At 42.5% G+C, this 24,587-nt stretch overlaps 1 protein-coding gene across 1 annotated transcript in view; it reads left to right on the forward strand.

The window, feature by feature from the left end:
• BCO2 (beta-carotene oxygenase 2) overlaps positions 1-24,587 on the forward strand; it is a 109,033-nt gene that overhangs the window by 5,590 nt on the left and 78,856 nt on the right. The window lies entirely within an intron of this gene.

Here is a 24,587-nt window from a genome sequence, read left to right on the forward strand (position 1 = left end):
TGCCCCAGAACACTCCTGATTGCACAATCAATGCTGAAATCTCAAGCAGTACTAAATCCTTATCCATAGACAGTATGGACTTGAATCCTTAATTCTTTAGCAAGAATGGGATGGTGATTGCAAAAGATTCCAAAACAATATTTCAGAAGTTACAACATGTTTAGCACAAAGTGTACCTTGATTCTTTTTAAGTTATGAGTCATCATCAAATGGTAATATATCAGGGTTGTGCAGGATAGTATCAGTTACACCAGGACTTGGTGGTAGTTAGAGATTAAGAGCTTTTGAACAATATCAAAATTATTCTTTATCAGGGAGGGGAAGTAAGGCAGCTAGATTTACATTGGAATAGCATTTAATAATTATAAAGGAAGCAGACAATGCAGTAATATTTTAGAAGATAATGAACTTATCTGATTACTACTTTTAAAAGTAAGCATCACTAAAACACAATCCTGTCTTTGATTTACAATACAAACAGTTTAGCATAGTTAGGAAGGCCCAAAGTTAGAGATTATTGTAACAAAGTTTATTAAAAAAGGAAAGGCCTGTCAAACATGTATACCCCTTGGGAAGAGCTCTGGGACATTTTAAGTTCAGCTCATACAGAGTTTGAGCTAATCAGGATATGAGGAATACCAAACATGCCTAATTGGTTTTAGTATTTCTTCTTTCACAAAGTAGGAAAATTATAGCCACCTGGGATACTCCCCAAAACATTTGGGTATAAAAGGGCTCCCCCCGACTTTTTAAAGATTATTTACTTTAGAGAGAGTGAGAGCCACAGTACTCATGGGCACAAGCAGGGGAGGGGCAGAGGAAGAGCAAATGAGAGAGAGACAGAAAGAGAGACTACCTTAAGCAGGCTCCACACCCGGCACTGAGCCCAAAGCAGGGCTGGATCCCATGACCCTGAGATCATGACCTGAGTCGGATGCTTAACTAACTGAACCACCCAAGGTGTCCCTAAAAAGCATCTTAACAAGTTTGTTATTCTGAATGTAAACCTTGTATTTAAGAAATGAAAATTGTCAGAGAAAATTGGCTATTATATGTAGGCATAATCAAGGATATTTAAATACAAGGAAACATCTTGCTTTAGAGTGATGACATAACGTTTATACAACAGAAAGCTTTTTTTGGAAGTGAGGTAAGGGGGTGCCTGGGTGGCTTAGTCAGTTAAGCGTCTGCCTTGGGGCGCCTGGGTGGCTCAGTGGGTTAAAGCCTCTGCCTTCAGCTCAGGTCATGATCTCAGGATCCTGGGATCAAGCCCCACATCGGGCTCTCTGCTCGACAGGGAGCCTGCTTCCTCCTCTCTCTCTGCCTGCCTCTCTGCCTTCTTGTGATCTCTGTCTGTCAAATGAATAAATCTTAAAAAAAAAAAAAAAAGCATCTGCCTTTGGCTGAGGTCATGTTCCCAGAAGCCTGCTTCTTCCTCTTCTGCTACCCTGGCTTGTGTTCTCTCTCTGTCAAATAAATAAATACAATCTTTAAAAAAAAAAAAATAGGGGTGCCTGGGTGACTCAGTCAGTTGGGCATCTGCCCTCCGCTTGGGTTGTGATCCCAGTGTCCTGGAATGGACCCCTGGGTCAGGCTCCCGGCTCAGTGGTGTGTCTGCTTCTCTACCCCTTCCTGCTTCTGCTCACTTTCTCTCTCTCTCAAATAAATAAAATCTTTTTTAAAAAGGTAGTGAGATAAGACTGATTCAAGAGAGTGACAGAGGCACAAAAACCAGATTTAAAGATCCATCTTAATCTTTAGTACTAATATGTCTTCTTACGTATATGGTTATACATATGCAAATACACAAATGGGTAATAGATTTCAAACTTTTGCCTTTAGCTTTAAAATGTAATTAGTCCTAGCATGTTAGGCAAATACATGTATCTTACTGAATTTTCTACCTTAGTAAACTATAGAAATTCCTTTGATACATAGACAAATAATATCCATTTGTTTTCAAATTTATATATTCTTTTATTGCATCTCCTACATCTACTATAGTTTTGATCATCCATATTAATTACTTTAGTTAGATTAGTTAGTCTTTAACCACAGCAATAAGTTTCTATTTCCTTACAGACAGAAAACCAGAAGGCAGGTGACAGAGCTGATGTACAGAGTACCTTAGAAAACACATCACCCAAGGGCATAGGGACGTTCTATTAAACATGTTAATCAAGGGGCGCCTGGGTGGCTCAGTGGGTTAATAAGCCTCTGCCTTCGGCTCGGGTCGTGATCCCAGGGTCCTGGGATCGAGCCCCGTATCGGGCTCTCTGCTCAGCAGGGAGCCTGCTTCCTCCTCTCTCTCTCTGCCTGCCTCTCTGCCTACTTGTGATCTCTCTCTGTCAAATAAATAAATAAATAAATAAATCTTTGAAAAAAAAAAAAAACATGTTAATCAATAGTTAGTCTATAATGTATAAAGTTAAAGGTATATTAAAACTGTGATTGGTAACCAATGTTTTGTATTCTCTTAGGAATTATCCAGGTGCCCAAGGATAATTCACTAACTAAAGAATAGGAGGGAAAAGGAAGAAATGTATGGTAAATTGTCCCAAATGAGATGGTACAAGTAAATCCAGGTAGAGCACTGATCACTCAGAGGATAACTGAGTTAAACTCATTGGTTAAAATAGAGAGATTCTTAGATGAACTAACACAAAATGTAGCTATATATTGCATAACAGATAATCCTAAAATATAAGAGTATAGAAAGGATGAAAGTAAAGGAACAGAAAAATATAATATAGTACAAACCAAAAGAAAGCTGGTCCATCTACATTTATATCATTCAAAGTAGACTTTAAGGCAAAAAGCATTGTTAAAGAGAGTCATTATGTGATAAAATATAAAAAATTCACTAATAATTTAACAATCCTGAATGTGTATGTACCTGTTAATCACAGCCTCAAAATTTCTAAAACAAAAATTGACAGAATTCTACAAGAAAGTATGGAAAATTTCAGGTGTCTTTCAGAGATGGATAGTTCAATTAGACAAAAGTTGATAATGACATAGAAGATTTAAACAATATAATTAATAAGCTTGATTTAGTAGATATATGTAGAACTTTGAATCCAGCAATTGGGGAATACACATTCTTTTCAAGAAGACACCTGACCTGTATAGACTACAAAAAGCCTTAATAAATACGAAAGAATGGATATCATACATATTACCTTATCTTTATCTTTTTCTTTTTTTAATTTTTAAAAAATTTTTTATTTTTTCATCACAAGTAGGCAGAGAGGCAGGCAGAGAGAGAGGAGGAAGCAGGCTCCCTTTACTGAGTGGAGAGCTTGATGCAGGACTTGATCCCAGAACCCTGGGATCGAGACCCAAGCCGAAGGCAGAGGCCCTAACCCACTGAGCCACACAGGCATCCCTCTTTTTCTTTCTTTTTTAAATAGGCTCCATGCTGGGCTTGAACTTACTGATCTCATACAGATCACTTTTTCTTTCTTTTTTATTTTAAGTAGGCTCCAACGTGGGGCTTGAACTCATGACTCAGATCCAGACCTGAGCTGGAATCAAGAGTTGGATGCCTAATTGAGCAACCCAGGCACCCCCAGATCACCTTTTCTGACCATGGCATTAAAATAAAAATTTCATAAGAATAAAGATAGCCAAAACAATTCCCTAGTGTGATACATTTATAAAGTAAGGGAGATACATTAAAATACTTCAAAGGTCAAAGAATGAGTTGTAGTGGAAATTAGATAATAATAGAAATTATACAGTTAAAAAATAATATATAGCAAAACTTGTTTCTTACAAAGACCTCTTTAGATGCTATTTATAGCCTTATAACAAGGGAAGAAAGATTGAAAATCAGTGAACTAGGTGTCTATCCAACTTAGACAACAGTACATATGAGGAAGGGGAGGATTTTTTTTAAAAAGATTTTATTTGAGAGAGAGAACACGCAAGTAGGGAAAGGAGCAGAGAGAGAGGGACAGCAGGCTCTGCGTGGAGCATAGAGCTCCACTCAGGGCTCCTGAGGTCATGACCTGAGCTGAAATCAAGAGTCGAGCCACCCAGGCACTGCAGAAGGGGAGGATTTGACAAAAGGCTTACATCTCAATTGTAGATCCTAGTTTCAGCTAGGTTGCAGCAAATGAGATCTATTTAAGAGATTCAAAAAATGACAATGCATGTGGGTCTTTTACCATGCCTTAATGGTCTGGATTGTTTTTCCGGGCTAATACAGCTCATTAAAGAAGTGTCCTTAGCTCAGTGATGATGATATAGTCGGCGTGTGTCTGGATATAATCTGGATATAACGCTTCAAGCTTAAAGGAGTAATTGTAGTAGAATGTTCTTTGTAGTTTAAGTCTTCCCCTCAAAGCACAAACATCATAAAAACATTTAACCTTTAAGTTAAGATGTGTAAGTTAAGATGTATTTCTACATTTTAATTAAAAACAGTGCAGTGGTTATTACAGTTTCATTCCAATTTTGCTTGGAAAATTGTGTGTTTGCCATATTATTATCAGTGATTACATTATACATTTTTATGATGTGTGTTTTTTGGCAATGAATACCTATTCTGATCAGAAAAATAGATTAAAAAAGAAATAAAACAACATTGCATAGGTAGTGTGTGTTTTTTCATTCTGCTGGGGTTGTCTTCTTCCTGTTCTTCATTCTTTGATGAAATTAGCTGGGTAGGCTTCTTTAGTGAGTAGACATAGTCTGGGGATCTCAGATTTTGTTTTCAGCCTGGAGAGTGCTGTAATCTGGAGCTGTCATCCTTCTTCTCCAGAATATGTGTTCACTGACTCAGTTAGCATTTGAGCACTACAGATGGACTTGGAGACAAGTATGTTGATACTCTATGAAATTTTGAATGATGATGCAATGGAGGGGAAAAAAATGTGTTGTATAACCACAACTGAGAGAATGAGGCCAACACACAAAGAAATCTTCTGAGAACATTAGTTACATGAAAATGTTTTGCTCTGAGCATGCAGTAGATTGGTCAGTGTAGACGTAAGCCCAAGTTTTGGGGCAAGAGACGGAGGGGAGCTAAATTGTTCTGCAAAACAGAATAAGAATTTGAAGTTCGTAGAACTAATCCAGGAAGGGACTTGGAAAAAGGAGAGATCAGAGGGATAGATGAGAAAAGAGGTGGCAAAATGGAGTGCGGATGGCATCTGGGGGGCCATGAATATAGTAGCCAGTGAAAAGAATTCCTAATTGTGGACTGACCCAAAAACAGACAAGGGTGTCCATGTACAATTTGAAGATTTTTTTTTTTTTGCATTTTCACAATGTAGTTCATTCTTTTGTCCAACACAGATTTTCAATAATGTCTACTATGTCTTGCAAGAGTATTGAGTGTTTTATTTTAGAAATTGTATCAGAAGTAAATTTCTATCAGGGTCAAAGCAATATCCTTATTGCAGAGCACATGTTTGATGCCTCGATGGTCCACATACTGTGCTGTGTACCAATTCACTGGAGGAAGAAGTGACCATGAGAATGTATGTCTTCTAGGAATTTGCAGAAAACTTTGGGGTAGGGAGTAGGGACTTGGAGTTTCCATACTGCTTGTACTATTGCTCAAGAAAATCTGGGCTACACTACACAAACCCCTGTCCATTCAGGGTTAGCCTTGTGCATTGGGTTTTTTCATCACTTACAAGGTGTGATCTGAATTAGCTCCTAGACCTCATCTACCTGGGCTTTGACTTCTCTCCTGTCTGACCTAAAAACCTCACCTGCAACTTGATTTACTCTTTTAGTTTAGAAGGAATATGTGAGGCATTATTTCAGCAAGTCCTACCTACCTTACAGTATCGTTATGAAGATTATAAACGATGTTAAAATACTTAGAACATTTAAGAATGCTATAGCAATATAATCTTTCATTACTATGTTACTGTTGTCGTTTTTAAAGATTTTTTATTTATTTTGGTGTGGGGTAGAGGAAGCAGGAGAGAGAGATTCTGAAGCAGACTCCCCACCGAGCGCAGAGCCCTAGGCAGGGCTGGATCCCAGGACCCTGAGACAATGATCTGAGTTGAAACCAAGATTGGGCCTCTTAACTGACTGAGCCACCCAGGCGCCCCATTACTGTATTCATTTCTAATAATAATGATGACAGGAAACATCAAATGTCACCTATAATTAAAGACCAGGTACACTGCTACTTTTCTCATTCATACTCATAGCATCTCTGCGTGTATTGCTATGAGCGAGGAAGTGTTATTTTCTTCCCTGTTTTAGAGATGATTACCCAATACCCAGAGCTGGGAATTAAAATGCAGATCCACCTGACTCTGAAACTGTCCTTTTAATGGGTTAAACATCATTTTAATGAATGGGCTCACAGATTAACTAAGTGTTGTCTTAGAAAATGAATCAGTTGGGGTGCCTGGGTGGCTCAGTGGGTTAAAGCCTCTGCCTTCAGCCCAGGTCATGATCTCAGGGTCCTGGGATGGAGCCCCTCATCGGGCTCTCTGCTCAGCGGGGAGCCTGCTTCCTCCTCTCTCTCTGCTGTCTCTCTGCCTACTTGTGATCTCTGTCTGTCAAATAAATAAATAAAATCTTTAAAAAAAAAAGAATCAGTAAAAATTCAAACAACCCTATAGAAAAATGAACAGGAGTAACAGCCAGACCCATGGCTTTTAAGTCTACGAAAATAGCCACATCTTTACTTATTAAAACCTCGTTTAGATACTGTAGTACTTTCGTGATTACCAATAAGGAGAAAACTTAATGACACGCCGAGTGAAGTGTCAGAAAAGCAGGCAGAAAAGCAGGCAACCTGAAAACATGAGTTTGCTGAGGACCCTGTGAGAAAGCGGGGTTGGAGTCCTTCGCGTCCTGTCCGCTTCTTCTCAACATCTGCATAAACAGTCACAGAAAGAGAAGAGTTCTGGCAGCCCAGGAGCTCACAGTCTGCTGGGGGAGACCAATAGGTAAGGGAAAGTTTGTGATACAAATCGTAAAGGGCCGTAACATGGATAAGTTCACAAGTAAATCGGAGGAGAAGGAAAGGAAGGAGACAGGGATTGACATGGTGGTTCATTTTCCCACCAGTTTTAGTGTAAGAATGGACAAACTAATAGCAAAACTCCTAGGCCAGCCCACTGAAAGATGCCCTCATGGTTGTAGTGAAAGCGAAGAGAAGCTTCTGGTGAGAGGTGTATGGTTGCGAGGTGTGTGAGCCATCAGAGGCCAAGGTAAAAACGTTACCGTATTTTGGCATTGCCTCTTCCCCTTGCTCCCTTGTCTCCGGACTGACATTGGGGCCTCCCCCTGCGGCCCTACGTGGCATGGCAGGCCTGTAACTTTTTTCTCTCTCCTTTTTTAATGCTCAGTTAGCCACTGTGAAGTCTGTCATTAGTCCCCTGCCGGGAACGGCCTTCCCCATCTCTGTCCGCTCTCCCTCATCCTCTTGTCTGGTCCACCGGCCTCCAGAACCGTGCGTGCACGTGCGCGTAGCTGCCACCAGTGCCTTTTCATCTTTTCCTTTTTGCCTTTTCCTCACTTATTTAATTGCCTAGAGAGTTTTATAGTCCATTTTGATTTTATTCAGATACACGGTTTTCTTTTGCCCAGTATCAGAGTACACCTGCTTCTCATTTAAATAACTCTTTTTCCTTCTTCTGGAAAAAGAAATAGGCACTTTGACAGCTAGGGCTTCAGCATCAGCCTTAAGGCTGTGGAACCGCTCTCTGGGAGGCCCCTCAGACGGAAGTGAAAGCAAAAGAACCGACCCCACAACTTCAATTCACACTTAGTACAATTTAAAAATGCTTTCCTCACCCACCTGCATTGTGACACTTTTAAGGGCTGGTATCAGGTCTCAGATGCCTTTGTACCACACCCCTGAAGTGAACACACTGCCTCGCACATGCAGAGTGGTCAGGAAGACACTGTGGAGTGAACGAGGGACTGCGGGCTCCCGAAGCCTCTGTCCTTTGCGTCAGCAAATGAGCACACGCACCTGTGTGGAAGGAGGTGCTCGAACCCACACAGGTGCGGTGGGGAAAGGGTCATATGCTCACAAAGCTGTGACATTGGAAATCAACATTTTTGGCAGTACCAGCTGCTTCTGACACAAAAACTAGACATTAAAAGAAAACGAAGCAGCTAGACATCATGACCAAAGAATGCAGAAAAATGAGATGGTGTGTGCCCAGCTCTTAATTTATATAAATGACTGAGCGAAAATATGGAGAGGCCAATGCCCTTGAAAGAACGATGACATTAGAAGTGAATCGTTGATCACTACATCAAACACTAATGATGTACTATACGTGGCTAACTGAACATTAAAAAAAAAAAAAGTTACAGGCCTGCCATGCCATGTAGGGCCACAGGGGGAGGCCCCAGTGCTAGGAGACAGAAAGGAGCAAGGGAAGGCACAGGCTTTTATTCTGCTTTCTAAGGAAAGGCAAGGCCCAGAAAAGCAGGAAGGGCACACAGTATGGGGAAATCGGGTGGGCGTTAGGGCATAGGGCCGCCCCTGCTTGTCTGGTATCTGGCCATAGGTTGATTTAGGGCAGGGAAAATCCTGGCTTTGTGTGTGAGAGCTAGACACAGGACTTGGTCTGGGGGCATGGGCTTGGGATTGGTTGTTTTCTATAGGAGAGGGGGAACCCGTCAGAAAGTTGTTCACTGACTTAGCAATTACTTAGTCCTGAAGGGCAGACTCTCCCCAGCCAGCAAGCCCCCCAAAAGATGCCAAAACATCATAAAACAAAAAATTTAAAAAATAAAGTTAGTACATAAGGCTCAAGAACTGAAAAGAAATGCTATGGCAAGGAAATATATGAATGAGAAATTTTAACCTATACCCATTCACATGGTACTACCTTAGGTATTGGATAAAATCCATATATGAACTTGGAAAGCATTGTCCTTGTCACTGCGTTTTAGTCTTTTTTTTTTTTAAGACTTTATTTATTTATTTGTCAGAAGGAGAAAGAGAGAGAGGGAGACCACAAGCAGGCAGAGCGGCAGGCAGAGGCAGAGAAAGAAGCTGGCTCACACTGACCAAGGAGCCCGATGTGGGACTTGATCCCAGGACCCTGGGATCATGACCTGACCCGAAGGCAGTGGCTTAAACAAGTGAGCCACCCAGGCGTCCCGACTGCATTTTAGTCTTATTCATGGGTATGTCTCCATGTGTTTTAGGGTTCCATTATTTCTCTTCATAAGTTTTATCATTTTTGTCTGAGTTGCTCTTAGTACCTAAATTAGATTATTCCACTATGCTCCTTCTTACTCTTATAAATGGGATTTTTCAAAACCATGTTTTCTTACTCATATAACTCATTTATTGAAATGAAATTAGTATTTTTGCGGATATAGTATTGTTTGGTAGTTTTACAGAATTTATGATCTCTAATAAATTTAAAACAAAACAAAACAAAAAAGAAAATACAAAGGGGACGCTGGATGGCTCAATGGGTTAAGCGTCTGCCTTCTGTTCAGGTCATAATCGCGGGGTCCTGGGATAGGGTGCCGCATTGGGCTCCCTGCTCAGTGGAGAGCCTGCTTCTCCCTCTGCCTGCCGCTCCCCCTGCTTTTGCCTTCTCTCTGCCTCTCTCCCTCTGACAAATAAATGGATAATGTTAGAAAAAATGATAAAACATGTGCAAATACCCATCACCCATCTTCCACAATTATCAAAAATTTGCTCATCTTTTTTCTTCTGTTTTTCTACTTCTATACATGCACATCTTCAGTTCCACTTAAAATGCCTATCAGTTTCCTATAATTTTTTTCTAGCTCTAGAAAAAATTATTCAGATGGGTTTGAAGCTTTTGAGTCTCAGGAATACTTTTTTCCTTTCTCTTATTTTACTGTTTCCTTTGTTTTGTTTTACTAGTCTCCCTGCTGACTTTTCCCCCCTCTGGTCTTAACTTTGAACAGAGCGATATCTATTTAGGTGTAGATTTTTAAAAAACTTATTGCCCAGCAGAGTGAGTGAGGATTTCCTGTGGTTCTGATTTCTGTCCAGTGGTGCGGTGGTTGGACCCTCCCTTCAAATGTGTTATCTGGAGGGCAGACTGGTATTCCCAGTTCCTCGCAGTTGTGCCTTTGTATGCTTCTCTGCTGATGTTGCATCTTCCTCTTAGTGCTGTGGTGTGGCCTGGGAGTCTCTGAGTCTCAGCTAATCCAAGACATGAGGACTTGTGACTTTTTAAAATATGCTGTCCTAGTAAGATTTTCCCTGCTTCCTCCCCTAACTTTAAATCACACCAAGGCTATACTCAAGAACTAGTCTCCCCAAACTTTCTGCCCAGATAGTTTTGTTGGTTTGTATGTTTTTTGAGATTTGTGTAATTTAAAGGCAAGCAAAACAAAACAAAAACGAAAATAGTTACAGGTATGATTTTTTTCCTTTTTGAGTTGGGGGAGGAGCAACTTTTGGGGGAGGGAGGCTGGGCCAGAAGCAAGAACACTGCTCCTTCTAGTGGGAAGAAAGGGGTTTTGTTGCTAAAGGATGTCAGGATTAGTTTATCCAAATCTTTCCTGGCCTATCTCAGTATTTCACCAAAACCAAGTTTTTTTTTCTTTTTTTTTTTTAAGAGCGGGAGTGTGGGGCTGCCTGGGTGGCTCAGTGGGTTAAGCCTCTGCCTTCGGTTCAGGTCATGATCTCGGGGTCCTGGGATCGAGCCCCACATCGGGGTCTCTGCTCAGTGGGGGTCCTGCTTCCCCCTGTCTCTCTGCCTACCTCTTTGCCTACTTGTGATCACTCTCTCTCTCTGTGTAAAATAAATAAATTAAAAAAAAAAAAAAGAGAGAGAGGGAATGTGGTTGCTGTGGGCAGGGGTGGGTGGGAGAGAGGCAGAGAGAAGGAGAGAGAGAATCTCAAGCAGGCTCCATCTCCGGCTCAGAGCCTGATGGGGCTTGATCTCACAGCCCTGAGATCACGACCTAAGCCAAAATCAAGAGCTGGCGGCTTGTCTGACTGAGCCTCTCAGGTGCACCAATACCATATACTTAAAAGGAAGTCAGGATGCTGTGAATAAAGAAGTGGTACTTTTCTGTTACCCATCGGTTGTCCTGCTTCAGGTCTGAATGTTCTTCCCCTAAAGCAGATGGATATGACTAATAGCTGCCGCTGAAGTAATGGTGCCTTCTGAACCATGACTGAACGGTGTTTGTGGCCAGGGCACCTTCTCCCCATCCCCGAACTATGACTGTCACTGGCTCCTCTCCCTCAACGCTGTGATTACAGAATTAGGAGCTTATTTATCATGGTATATTTCTTCCTGTGACTTAGCGACCTGGGGAATTTGATAACTTTATAATTTAGCTTCTTTTTTAAAAATTTATTTATTTGAAAGACAGAGATCACAAGTAGGCAGAGAGGCAGGCAGAGACAGAGAGAGGAGGAAGCAGGCTCCCTGCTGAGCAGAGAGCCCGATGCGGGGCTCGATCCCAGGACCCTGAGATCATGACCTGAGCCAAAGGCAGAGGCTTTAACCCACTGAGCCACCCAGGCGCCCCGCTTCTTTGTTTTAAGTAATAAGTTAAGAAAATCAAAATATTCTTCTGGCCCTATCAGGGTCTAACCACTACAGATTATCTCCCACTCAGAGTACGTTTGAACCCAAACATACGAGCATCTCATCTAAACATGATCAATATGATCTCTATTTTTTCTAAGCTGAGATGATCCTGACAATATTCTCTGGAAAATTCTCAGTGACTGGCCCATATTTTTGTTTTTCTTCATCCCCACCCCCAAGATAAAAGAAATGCCAACAAAAATTTTCCAAACAATCTCCTGTGGAAACATTGCCCAGTTTGTATTAGGTATAGAACCTGAGTTTCTAGGTTGACGAATGCGCGGTACAGATATATTAAGCTTTAGTTTTGGGGTTCCCCTTCTCTCTCTTCACGATCAGTTTGTTTTTATATTTTGGTCACCTAAAATGCTTTAGAACCTCATTTTCTGTACTTTATGTCCCTTAAGATGTTATCTAAAACATTAATTGACATGACATTAATCTAGCTTATTTTTATTTTTATTTTTTATTTTATTTTATTTTATTTTATTTTTCTCAAGATTTTATTCATTCATTTGACAGACAGAGATCACAAGTAGGCAGAGAGGCAGGCAGAGAGGAGGAAGCAGGCTCCCTGTGGAGCAGAAAACCTGATGCGGGGCTTGATCCCAGGACCCTGAGATCATGACCTGAGCTGAAGGCAGAGGCTTAACCCACCCACCGAGCCACCCAGTTGCCCCAATCTAGCTTTTTAAAAAAAAGGTTTATTTATTTTTATTTGAGAGAGAAAGAGTGTGGGGGGGGGGCAGAGGTAGAGGAAAGGAAGAGAGTCCCAAGATTCGATCTTACCACCCCAAGATCAATCCCCAAACCAGGAGTTGGATGCTCAAACCACTGAGCCACCCAAGCATCCCCAAATTAATCTTGCTTTTATACATGTGCATCTTCTCTTGCTTCCCAGTATCTGCCGTCCTGCTTCCAGAGCTCCTCTGTGAGGGTGAATACATTTGTCTATTGTAGTGTAATGACTCCAGTCCTTATTTATAATTGTAATTGTTTGTTCATGCAGTACCTTATACTCTGTAAAGAGATTTTACATACATCATTTCTGTTCATTTACTCATACATTTAAAAATATTTAAGTGTCTACCAAGTACCAGGCACTGTGCTAGTCCCTGGGAATACAAAGATGAAAGGGACACACATCCCGATCTCCAGGAGCTTACAAGCTCAGTGAGGAGGCACAGAAGACAATAGACAGGGTGCGAAACTCAGAAGGAAACTTCCTATAATGGCTTGATTTTGTTTATTTATTTATTATTTTATTTTTTAAAAGATGTTATTTATTTATTTGCTAGAGACTGCACACAAGAGAGCACAAGCGGGGGTGGGGAGAGGGCAGGGGCAGAGGGAGAGGGAGAAGCAGACTCCCCTCTGAGCAGGGAGCCTGATGCGGGGCTCCATCCAGGATCCCAGGATCATGACCTGAGCCAAAGGCAGACACTTAACCGACTGAGCCACCCAATTGCCCCTGGTTTGGTTTTTAAATAGATTTTTTAAAAAACTCGGAAGTGAATATATTGACTAGTGGACCCTGGAATTTTGACAGTTTTATTGTGTCTCTGTGTGTACCCATGACTAAATGGACATTTTGGTTTATAAAGTAGAGTCTGAAGAGCACAGCCAGAACTCAGTCTCTGCTGGTAACTGGACAAATGGAAGGATGTGATCCTTAAACTTGAAGCCCATCTCCACCACCCCTGATAATCCCACCACGGCTGTCAGCTGTCCCCTCTTCAGTTTGGAACTGTGGTCGGTAATGCCAGAGAAGGAAAGGATTCCTGTAAAAGGTGAAAGTGTCTCTGCTTTTGCTGGCATTTGTGTTGTAACTCACACATACGGAGTTAAGCTTTTCCCCTGTTGCCCTGTAACTTCGGCATCCTTCAAACTGGAAATGGATTCTGATGGCGTAAGTTGTTTCCTGGGTCATAAACATCTTAAATAGAGAAGTGAGTCAGCAGAGCCCATGAAACTTATGAACCAAGATGGGTCACGGGCACTGGAGCTGCTGAATCCAAATAGAACTTTCTCTTCAGGTCATTTCCTGTGAAACTGAGTGGAAATCCCCACACCCCTTGCTCAATTTAGCACCTCAAAGCGAAGGCAGTTGTCCTCTGGTGCACTCATATGGCTGCGGCCAGTTGAAGAATCTCAGTACTTACCATTTTAGTTTGAACTTTTCCTTTATTCTTTAAGAAAGTGGGAACTGTTAGGAATCTCATAATGTCCCACGACAAGGGAAGATGATTAAGAAAAGGACTCAGAACCCTACAACAACTAAATGCTATTTGAATTCTAATTTGGGGTATTTTGGGATGAAGCAGTCTTGAGTTCTTAAGAAAGGGAGGGTGAGAGGGGGAGACAGTGTGTCACTAGGACTAGTTACTCATCTGATTTCAGAGGCTTTCAAAGCCTTTTTCTAAAAATTACCCCATTTCTTTTCCTCCTTGCCAAGGAAAAGTAAACTTGAATTTCAAGCCTGCATTTGTGCTGAGAACACAGAAAACTTACTTCTCCAGCTCTAAGCCAATTAATTCTTTTTTTTTTTTAAGATTTTATTTATTTATTTGACAAAGAGAGATCACAAGTAGGCAGAGGGGCAGGCAGAGAGAGAGGGAGGAAGCAAGCTCCCTGCTGAGCAGAGAGCCCGATGTGGGGCTCGATCCCAGGACCCTGAGATCATGACCTGTAAGCCAGTTAATTCTGAGTGCAGCTGGACGCCTGGTGAGGCAACACTTTAAGATCACGCTGCTTCATGACGTGTAAGTGGAGGCTGTGAATCACCTGCAGCAGAAATTACTGGAAAAAAACACTGGCTTGGCCTTTCATGACTACAGGATTGTGACTCAGTTTCTCTGTTGTCCGAGGAAAACAGTGGAACCATATTCCCCACCTCCCCCACCTTTCCAGTTTCATAATGTGCATGGTTTTGAGGAGCAGGTAGAAAGTCTGAGGACCTCAGGAACCTCTTCCTTTAAAAGTCCAATCTCTCTCTCCCGAGATTCACAGGTAGGGAGTCTAGCAGGAGGGAAAGCGTATGGCCCAGCCTAAGACTTGGTGGCAGGGGAGACTGGGAGTTCTAGTTCTCTGCTGTAGAATAACCATGATGGCTGGAGAGGAAACCAGTGAGCTGGCCTCTGTGCTGGTAAAGTGAGCAGGAGAAGGGCAGATGTCTCAGTTTGTGAGGTGCCGAGTGCTGGAACCCAGCCTCGCTCAGTTCTTTCCCTTCCTTCCTTCCTCTCTCTTTCTTAAGTTTTTTTTTTTAATAAAAAATTTTTTTAGAGATTTTATTTATTTGGGAGAGAGAGCATGAGCAGGAGAGCACAAGCAGGGGGAGCAGAAGAGAGAGAGGAGGAAGCAGGCTCCCTGCCGAGCAAGGCGCCCGATGCGGGGCTCCATCCCAGGACCTTGGGATCATGACCTGAGCCGAAGGCAGCTGCTTAACCAACTGTGCCACCCACGTGCTCCCTTTTTAAAGATTTTATTTACTTGAGAGAGAGAGAGAGGGAAAGAGGGAGCAGGGGTGGGGAAAGGGAGGGGAGAGGATCTCAAGCAGATTCTGCGCTCAGGACAAAGCCTGACGGGGGCGTTGGATCCCAGACTTTGAGATCATGACTCCAAGATCATGACCCCAGCCGAAACCGAGAGTCAGATGCTCAAATGACTGAGCCACCTGGGTGACCCCCCCCACCATTCGGTCTTATTGGGGCAGACGTGTATTCTGGGAAGGAGGGGCCTCAGAGGAGCTGTCATCTCAGAACTGCTGAGTGAACGTCACAGTGACGCACGAGCTTGTCCTTTTTCCAGGAATGCTCTCCTTTAGACTGTAGCAGCAAACCAAGGGTCCCTCAGACTTTCCTCAGGGCATCCATGTCACGAGCTCCCATGCCCATGGTGACCCGTACAGGAACCACAAACGTGGTGGGGATGGAGGCATCCTTCAGCTACAAATGCCAAGGGGGCTGGAGTCTCTCTCTCTCTCTGGACACCACACGCACACAGCGTTCCTGTACACTTAAGCGGAGCAGAGGGCCTCGAGGAGACTGAACTGGACTTGTCCTTTGGGGGCTGGGCATTGCATGTTTGGGGGAGTGCACTGTTCACACCTCCAACCGTGCAGTTGTATACTGCGGCTACCCTGAGTCATGATTTACACATGGAAGGGCAAAGACACATTTAGAATCAAAGGCTTATTTCTCCCTGTTAAAAATAGGGGAAGAGATATTCTCCATCCTCCCTTTTCTTAGAGCATCTACTTTAAAAAACTTGTAAATTCTTTCTTTGTCTCTTTGAAGCATATGCAAAGTGTCTTAAAACTAAGTTAACCTCTGGCCGGTTTTATGACCCCAAAATGACTTTTTTTTTTAAAGATTTTATTTTTATTTGTTTTCTTTATTTTTATTTTAAGATTTTATTTATTTATTTGTCAGAGAGAGAGCAAGTGAGAGCAAGCACAGGCAGACAGAGTGGCAGGCAGAGTCAGAGGGAGAAGCAGGCTCCCCGTGGAGCAACGAGCCCAATGTGGGACTCGATCCCATGACGCTGGGATGATGACCTGAGCTGAAGGCAGCTGCTTAACCAACTGAGCCACCCAGGCGTCCCCCAATATGACTTTCTGAAGGACCTGAGCCCTCTTTGGAATAGTGCCCCTATCTCCCAGTGTCTTTGGACCAGGAGGAGCCCGGGTTCAGCTACCTGTTGCAAAACTACTGCCTGTCATAAGAATGGAAGTTTATTTTTATCTTGTATAAAACTGGTTAACTGCCACAGATGGTGACCCCAATTACGGTGAATTTCAGATGAACTACGTATAATATAGGGTGCCGTCTCATCCTCGAACTTGAGGACTCCCTATTGTTTCTCTGGAGAATGTATATGTGATGCTTGGCTATAGAAGGGGTTGGAATTTCGTTCCATTCTTGCAATCTCTTAGCAGCTTGCTTGGGACATTTATCCCATTCTGGTTTAATGCTCATTCAGTATAAAATTGTTTTCTTTCTCTTCCTTTGTGCAGAGATTTTCTGGATTGGGGGATTTTGTTCTTAATTATATACTCCCAGCTCACAGTAATGCCCCCAACTCAAGAGAACAACAGATGTGAAAAAAGAAAGGTTTGGATTGGATTGACTCCTTCAGAAGACCTGACTTCTACTTTATTTCCTCAGACTTTACAAGAAAGCTGTCTTATTTTTTTTCTTTTATGTCTTCCACTTTTGCTGAGTTTCTTTCACCTTCTTCTGTTGCCTGTCTCCCTTTCATGGTCCTAAAAGATCACTTTCTTTCTTTTTTAATTTTATTTATTTATTTGACACAGAGATTACAAGTTGGCAGAGAGGCAGGCGGAGAGAGAGGGGGAAGCAGGCTCCCTTCTGAGCAGAGAGCCCGATGTGGGGCTCAATCCCAAGACCCTGAGACCATGATCTGAGCTGAAGGCAGAGGCTTAACCCTCTGAGCCATCCAGGCACCCCAAAAGATCACTTTCTAAATAAGGTAAAGTCAGGACTTTCATACAGATATCAAGGTAATCAGCCATTAAAAATTCTATTCTACTCATCAATGGGGGAACCAGGGAATCTCCAAAGCAGAGATTACAGCTGTTTCAAAAGAGAATCCAAATAACAAGCCATTTTTAGATCAAGAATATTGAAATAGGGACGCCTGGGTGGCTCAGTCGGTTAAGCGACTGCCTTTGGCTGGGGTCATGATCTCGGGGTCCTGGGATCCAGCCCTGCATCTGGCTCTCTGCTCAGCAGGGAGCCTGCTTCTCCCTCTCCCTCTGCCTGCTGCTCTACTTGTTCTCTCTATCTCCATGTCAAATAAAAAGAAAACCTTTAAAAAAAATTGAAATAAATGTGCAACTGGTAGCAAAACTGGTTTTTCCAGAAGGGAGAAGGGAAATCCATTTCATTTCTACTGGACAGGATGGAACTGGTGCCAGATAAGAATTATTGTGTGTTGCTATCAGTTATGTACAAGTCACTGGAGTGGTAAAATAGCTCCCTTGGAACTGGAGTCAGACAACTGGAGGAATCTCTTTAAGACCGTGCAGTTTGAGCGGCGCCCAAGTGGCTCAGTAGGTTAAAGTATCTGTCTTCAGCTCAGGTCATGATCCAGGGTCCTCGGACTGAGTCCCACATCGGGCTCCTTGCTCAGCGGGGAGCCTCCTTCTCCCTCTGTCTGCTGCTCCCCCAACTTGTGCTCTGTCTCCCTCTGTCAAATAAATAGATAAAATCTTTAAAAAAAGAAACAACCAAGACAGTGCAGTTTGATATGGAAGCAACCTAAGTGCCCATCAATGGATGAGTGGATAATGAAAAAGTGTTCTGTACAGACAGTTACTCAGCCATAAAAAAGAATAAAATCTTGGGGCGCCTGGGTGGCTCAGTGGGTTAAAGCCTCTGCCTTTGGCTCGGGTCGTGATCCCAGGGTCCTGCACATCGGGCTCTCTGCTCGGCAGGGAGCCTGCTTCCACCTCTCTCTCTGCCTGCCTCTCTGCCTACTTGTGATCTCTGTCTGTCAAATAAATAAATAAAATCTTTAAAAAAAAAAGAATAAAATCTTGCATTTGCAATATGGATGGACCTTGTGGGCATTATGCTAAGGAAAATAAGTCAGACAGAGAAAGGCAGATATATGATCTCACTAATGTATAGTATCTAAAAAAACCCAAAACCAACCAAGCTGATAGGTATAGAGAATAGGCTAGGAATTGCCCGCAGGGGCAAGGGGTGTGTGTGGGACGGTGAAATGAGTGAAGAGAGTCAAAAGATACAAATTTCCAGTTATAAATAAGTCCTGGGGATGTAATGGACATCATGACCACCCTCGTTATTAATTCTGTTTTGCATATTTGGAAGTTGCTCAGAGAGTAGATCTTAAAAGTTCGTATCCCAAGCAAAAAAATTCTGTAACTACGTATGGTGACAAATGTTAATTAGACATATTGTGGTGATTGTTTCACAGTATATTATTTATTATATATCAAATCATTGTGTTGTACACCGGGAAATAATAGAATATTATATATCAATAAAAAGACAATGCAGGGATGCTTGGGTGGCTCAGTCAGTTAAGCTGCTGCCTTTGGCTCAGATCACGATCCCAGAGTCCTGGGATCGAGCCCTGCATCTGGCTCCTTGCTCAGCAGAAAGTCTGCTTCTCTCTCTGCCTCTGCCTGCCACTCTGCCTGTTTGTGCTCTCTCTCTCTCTCTTTCTCTGGTAAATAGATAAATAAATAAATACATAAATAAATAAAAATAAAATCTTAAAAAAAAAGACAATGCAGTTTTTCACTGAGCACAAATTTTCCCCTCCAGTCTTATTCTTTTTACTGTAAACAAAGCAAAGCACATGTGATGACACTTTTGAGAAGTGGACAGTATGTAGTAATTGTTTCCCCTTTTTCCTTACCAAAACAAGTCTCTTACCTTATGTCTGATTAAAAATCACCAATTCCAAGAAGAGTCCCTGTTTGGCCTTAGCTGGCTGGCTCTCCTGTTATTACCGTTATCATCAGGAAGCATTTTTTGTTTTTGCTGTTGTTATGTCTGACACTGATTGTGAGAACAAATAATTTTAACTCTGAAGGGAGTTAACTTCAGTAACTGCAAGTACAGTACAATATGATATGACATATAATAATATATAATATCACATTATAGGATCACTAGTAAATTAGAGTAACTTGTAAAAGTAAAGAATAATTAAGCAAATGCTTTTCATCAATTGCAAGATGCCAAATAACCTGCCTATTTAAAAAACTCAAATAAACTGATTTTAAAAGCTGAACTTACAAAATTGATGGATGATTTTGGATAGTATAGACCCAGTATACAGTGTCTCTTTTGTTTGCTTTTAACATTTTTCAAATATATGTATATATGTATGTATATATAATTTTTAAATTATTTTTCCCTTTTTATTTTATTTTTTTTTAAAGATTTTATTTATTTATTTGACAGAGAACACAAGTAGGCAGAGAGGCAGGCAGAGAAAGAGAGAGAGAGAGCAGGAAGCAGGCTCCCTGCTGAGCAGAGAGCCCGATGCGGCCCTCGATCCCAGGACCCTGGGATCATGACCTGAGCCGAAGGCAGAGGCTTTAACCCGCTGAGCCACCCAGGCGCCCCTATTTTTCCCTTTTAAAAACGAATTTTATTTATTTATTTGAGAGAGCATGAGCGGGGGAATGGCAGAGGGAGAAGCAGGCTCCCCACAGAGCAGGGAGCCTGATGTGGGCTCCATCGCAGTACCCTGGGATCATGACCTAAGCTAAGGCAGATGCTAACTGACTGAGCCACCTGAAGCCCCTATTTTTTTTTTCTCTTATAAATAGTCGAGTTTGTCTGTCTGTCCGTCTGCCTTTCTTCCTTCCTTTCTTCCTCTCTCCTTCCCTTCCTTGCTTCCTTTATTTTATTTTATTGATTTATTTGACACAGAGAAAGCAAAAGCAGGGAAGCAGCCGACAGAGGCAGATTAGAAACAGGCTCCCCACTGAGCAAGGATCCCGATGCAGGACTTATTCCCTGGACCCTGGGATCATGACCTGAGCTGAAGGGGGCCTCTTAACCGACTGAGCCACCCAGGCTCCCCTATAGTCAAGTTTCTTAAAAGTGGTTATTGTGTCTGGTTCATCTTTGTATCTCAAGCACCTAGTACAATGCCTGCCACATTGTTGGTGCCTAATGACTAACCCTCCGCTTCTTTATTTCTTGAGGGCAGGGATGGTGCCTGCCATCTGTCTTTCTGGCGAGCACAGTGAATGTTGGCTTGTGTGCCTCTGCTAAGGGCTCAGTTAGTTTCTTTATCTTGAACTTCATTTTTCTCTTTTCCTTGGAGCTCAGGGGTGTTTAGTAGGTAGTATATTGGTTTATGTGGAAACCTTATGGCATTGTGGAAAGAGCACTGGATTGAACAAGGGGCAGGGAGGTCTGGCCCTACCAGGGAATAGTGTGTGATCTTAAGCAAACTATTTCTCTTCCTGATCTTCCATTTTTTATTTCCTCTGCATCTCAGTTTACTCTTCTGTGCAATGGGGATAACAGCCTCGACCTTTTTTTTTTTTTTTTTAACTTGGGGCATTGTGATTATAAACAGGATTTATTCTGTATGTTGGATTCTATAGAAGCAATTAAAGGAGCTGGAAAAATACGGGCTTCCATTTAATTTTTGGTCTGATAAATTTTAAGCGACAAGTATGTATGTTGGTTGTATATGTTATTATGAATACATAGACAGTAGGCTTATCTTCCAGTCGCGTTAGGAGTTGCAGACACACTTCCTTTGTAGTCATTATTTCAAACAGAGCATGTCAATAATCGGCATTAGGCCTGTCTGGAGGCCTTTTTGAAGATGTCTGTCTGTATGTGATTATGCACATGGAAAACCCATTGTAAATGTAGTGGGCCAGGTCTTCGTAAAGAAAGCAGATAGTGAATGAGCTGTCCCCTGTAGGGACTCAGTTTCCTTGAGAGGTGAGGTTAGCCAAGCCAGATGTCTGCGAGCGCAGTGACATCAGACCAAAACCTGGGGGTCCTCCTGGATTCCTCCTTACTCTTGCCCTCACGTCCAGTCTACTGGCAATTCCCACCAACTCCTCCTCAAAACACATGAGAATCTGAGAGTTCTGTCCTCCTCCAGAGCCCTATCGTCAGCCACTGTCATTATCCCTCACCTGGGCCAGTGCATTGCCTCCCAGCTATCCACCTGCTTCATTCTTTACCCAGGAACTCCATTCTCCTTCCAGTGACCAGAATGATCTTTTAGAGTCATAAATCAGGTTGTATCATCTCTCTGCTGCAAGTCCTCCATTAGCATTTGGATAAAATTCACACTTCTTACCCTAGTCCACATAGCCTCTGACGAAGCCGCAGTCACCTCTCCCACCCCATCCATGGCCATTCTCCTTTCTGCCAACTCTCCTCCGGCCACAGGAGCCTCTTTCTCTGCCTCACACACTCCAAGCCCATTCCTTTCCTCCAAACCTTTGTGCCAGCTCTTTTGTTTGCCTGCATTGTACTTCCTCTTAATTTTGGCATGGGAACCTCTTTGTTGGCCTTCAGTTCTATTTTAACTGTTACCTCTTCATAGAGGTACTTAATTCTCCACATAGCATTTTCTGCTATCTGATATTTTGACCTTTAAAAAAAAATGTGTCTGGGGGTGCCTGGGTGGCTCAATCATTAAGCGTCCCGCCTTTGGCTCAGGTCATGATCCCAGAGTGCTGAGATTAAGCCCTGCATCAGGCTCCCTGCTCAGTAGGAGGCCTGCTTCTCCCTCTCCTACTCCCCCTATTTGTGTTCTCTCTCTGTGTGTCTCTCTGTGTCAAATAAATAAATAAAATCTTTAAAAAAAAAATGTGTCTAGTCTTATTTCCCCTCTGCTAGAATGTTAGCCCTGCCGAACAAGAATCTGTTTCTCTTATTTGCTGAATCGTAGTGCTTAAAAGAGCTTGGCTCAGTAGTAAATATTTGTTGGATGCATGAAAGGGAATCAAATAATTCTTTAAAAAATTTTTTTTTTATTAACATAAAATGTATTATTAGCCCCAGGGGTACAGGTCTGTGAATCGCCAGGTTTATACACTTCACAGCACTCACCATAGCACATACCCTCTCCAGTGTCTATAACCCAGCCACCCTCTCCTTACCCCCTTCTGCTGGCAGCCCTCAGTTTGTTTTGTGAGATTAAGTTTCTTATGGTTTGTCTCCCTCCTGATCCCATATTGTTTCATTTATTCTTTTCCTACCCCCCAAACCTCCCATGTTGCATCTCCACTTCCTCATATCAGGAAGATCGTATGATAGTTGTCTTTCTCTGATTGACTTATTTTGCTAAGCATAATACCCTCTAGTTCCATCCATGTTGTCGCAAATGGCAAGATTTCATTTCTTTTGATGGCTGCATAGTAGTCCATATATATACACCACATCTTCTTTATCCATTCGTCTGTTAATGGACATCTAGGTTCTTTCCATAGTTTGGCTATTATGGACATTGCTGCTATAAACATTCAGGTGCACATGCCCCTTCGGATCAGTACATTTGTATCTTTAGGGTAAATACCCAGTAATAAAATTGCTGGGTCATAGGGTAGCTCTATTTTCAACTTTTTGAGGAACCTCCATGCTGTTTTCCAGAGTGGTTGCACTAGCTTGCATTCCCACCAATAGTGTAAGAGGGTTCCCCTTTCTCCACATCCTCTCCAGCATCTGTCATTTCCTGACTTCTTAATTTTAGCCATTCTGGCTGGTGTGAAGTGGTATCTCATTGTGGTTTTGATTTGTATTTCCCTGATACCGAGTGATGTAGAGCATTTTTTCATGTGTCTGTTGGCCATCTGGATGTCTTCTTTGCAGAAATGTCTGTTCATGTCCTCTGCCCATTTCTTGATTGGATTATTTGTTCTTTGGGTGTTGAGTTTGATAAGTTCTTTATAGATTTTGGATACTAGCTCTTTATCTGATATGTCATTTGCAAATATCTTCTCCCATTCTGTCAGCTGTCTTTCACTCAAGTAATTCTCGTTAGGTTGGTTTGTCTTCCTCTATCAGCGGGCAAAACTCACGTATGAGCTGCAGGGATACAACACATGGCTTCCAACCTTGATGAGCTGGTTGGAACGTGGTGAGATGAAGAGGTGAGGTAGCAGACCAAAGACAGTCAGACTATGGAGATGCAAAGGGACCAGGAAACTAGGCTCTTACCTTCTTGAAAACACTGATTGACAAAGCCTGCTAGTCCAGACTTAATCACTACTTGGCAGAGTGGGGAGACTCTGCCTTACTGTGCAATAGTCCAGGTTGTTACTGCTTCCTCAAACATTGTTTGAACACCTGCTGTAAGACGATACTAGCTTTTGGAACCTCTGCATTGGGAACTCAGTTCGTGGGTATCTGTGCGGTCAAATAGATAATGTCTGGCACATAATAGCCCTTCAATAGGGAAGGATTCCATTATCGCTAGCCTGGGTATAGCTATTCCTATGAGGGTGCAGGAGAGAAAGGGGAAGCTTTTCTGGATCCTGGAAGGGGAGCATATGAGGCGTCAGCAGGTGGGAAAGGAATGCTGACCAGCCAAGGCCACTCTGTTAGGTTTCGACATCACGTACCATCTGCACAGCTCTCCTCAGTGGCCTAGGGTCTAGTAGGTATTGGTGGTCTCTCTTCTATAGTGAGTACTTAACTGTGCAGGATGCTGAGACTACCAGCCACTGCTACATGATGGGCAAAATAAAAAGTTTCAGGTGTTGTCCTCTGCTGCTTAGCTCAGAGCTAGGCTATTGCCTGGGGTCCTCAAGACCTCAGAGGATTTGTTTATGTATTTTAATAACAGACTCGTTCTCTTTGTAAGAAAGTATTAAGTCCCAGAATCTAAATTTTACCTTTTTCATTTACTCCTTTATAGTCATATAGTGAGCGCTTGCTATGGTCTACGTTTTGCACGAGGTGCTTGGCATGTGCAGGTGAATAATACAGACACAGGCCCCTGGTTTTGTGGAGCCGGCATTCTGTGGGGCGATCTCATAATCAACAATTGCATAGTGTGTAAGTTAATGATACAGTATATTAAAAGGTTACGGGCCTCTAGATGAAAAGTAATGCAGCATAAAGGGTATCAGTAGTGGCTGGAGGAGAGATAGGTAAGCCTCATTGAGAAAAAGAGATTTCACCAAAGCCTTAAAGGAGATGGGGCATTAGTCACTGGACGTTTGTGGGGAAAGAGTTCCAGGCAAATGAAAGAACTAGATCTTTGGGCAGAAGTCTGCTTGTTTGAGGAGCAGAATGGCCAATGTGGCTGGAGAAGTTAAATATGGAGGAGAGAGGGAGGAGATAAAATCAGAGAGATAAGGCAAGGGGCGGATGGCATGGGCCTTATAAGTCATTACAAGGATGTTGACTTTCATTTTGATGGGATGGGAAGCCTGGGCAGAATTTTGAGCATAGATGTCTCATGATTTGACTTATGTTCTCAGAAGGACCACTGTAGCTGTTACACTGGGAGTAGATTACAAGGAATCCAAGGGCAAGGAGCCCAGTGGGTTGTTGCAGT

This window comes from Mustela putorius, unplaced genomic scaffold (assembly GCF_011764305.1).
Source record: "Mustela putorius furo isolate JIRA1106 unplaced genomic scaffold, ASM1176430v1.1 tig00000198_pilon_pilon_pilon, whole genome shotgun sequence".
Lineage (NCBI taxonomy): Eukaryota > Metazoa > Chordata > Mammalia > Carnivora > Mustelidae > Mustela > Mustela putorius.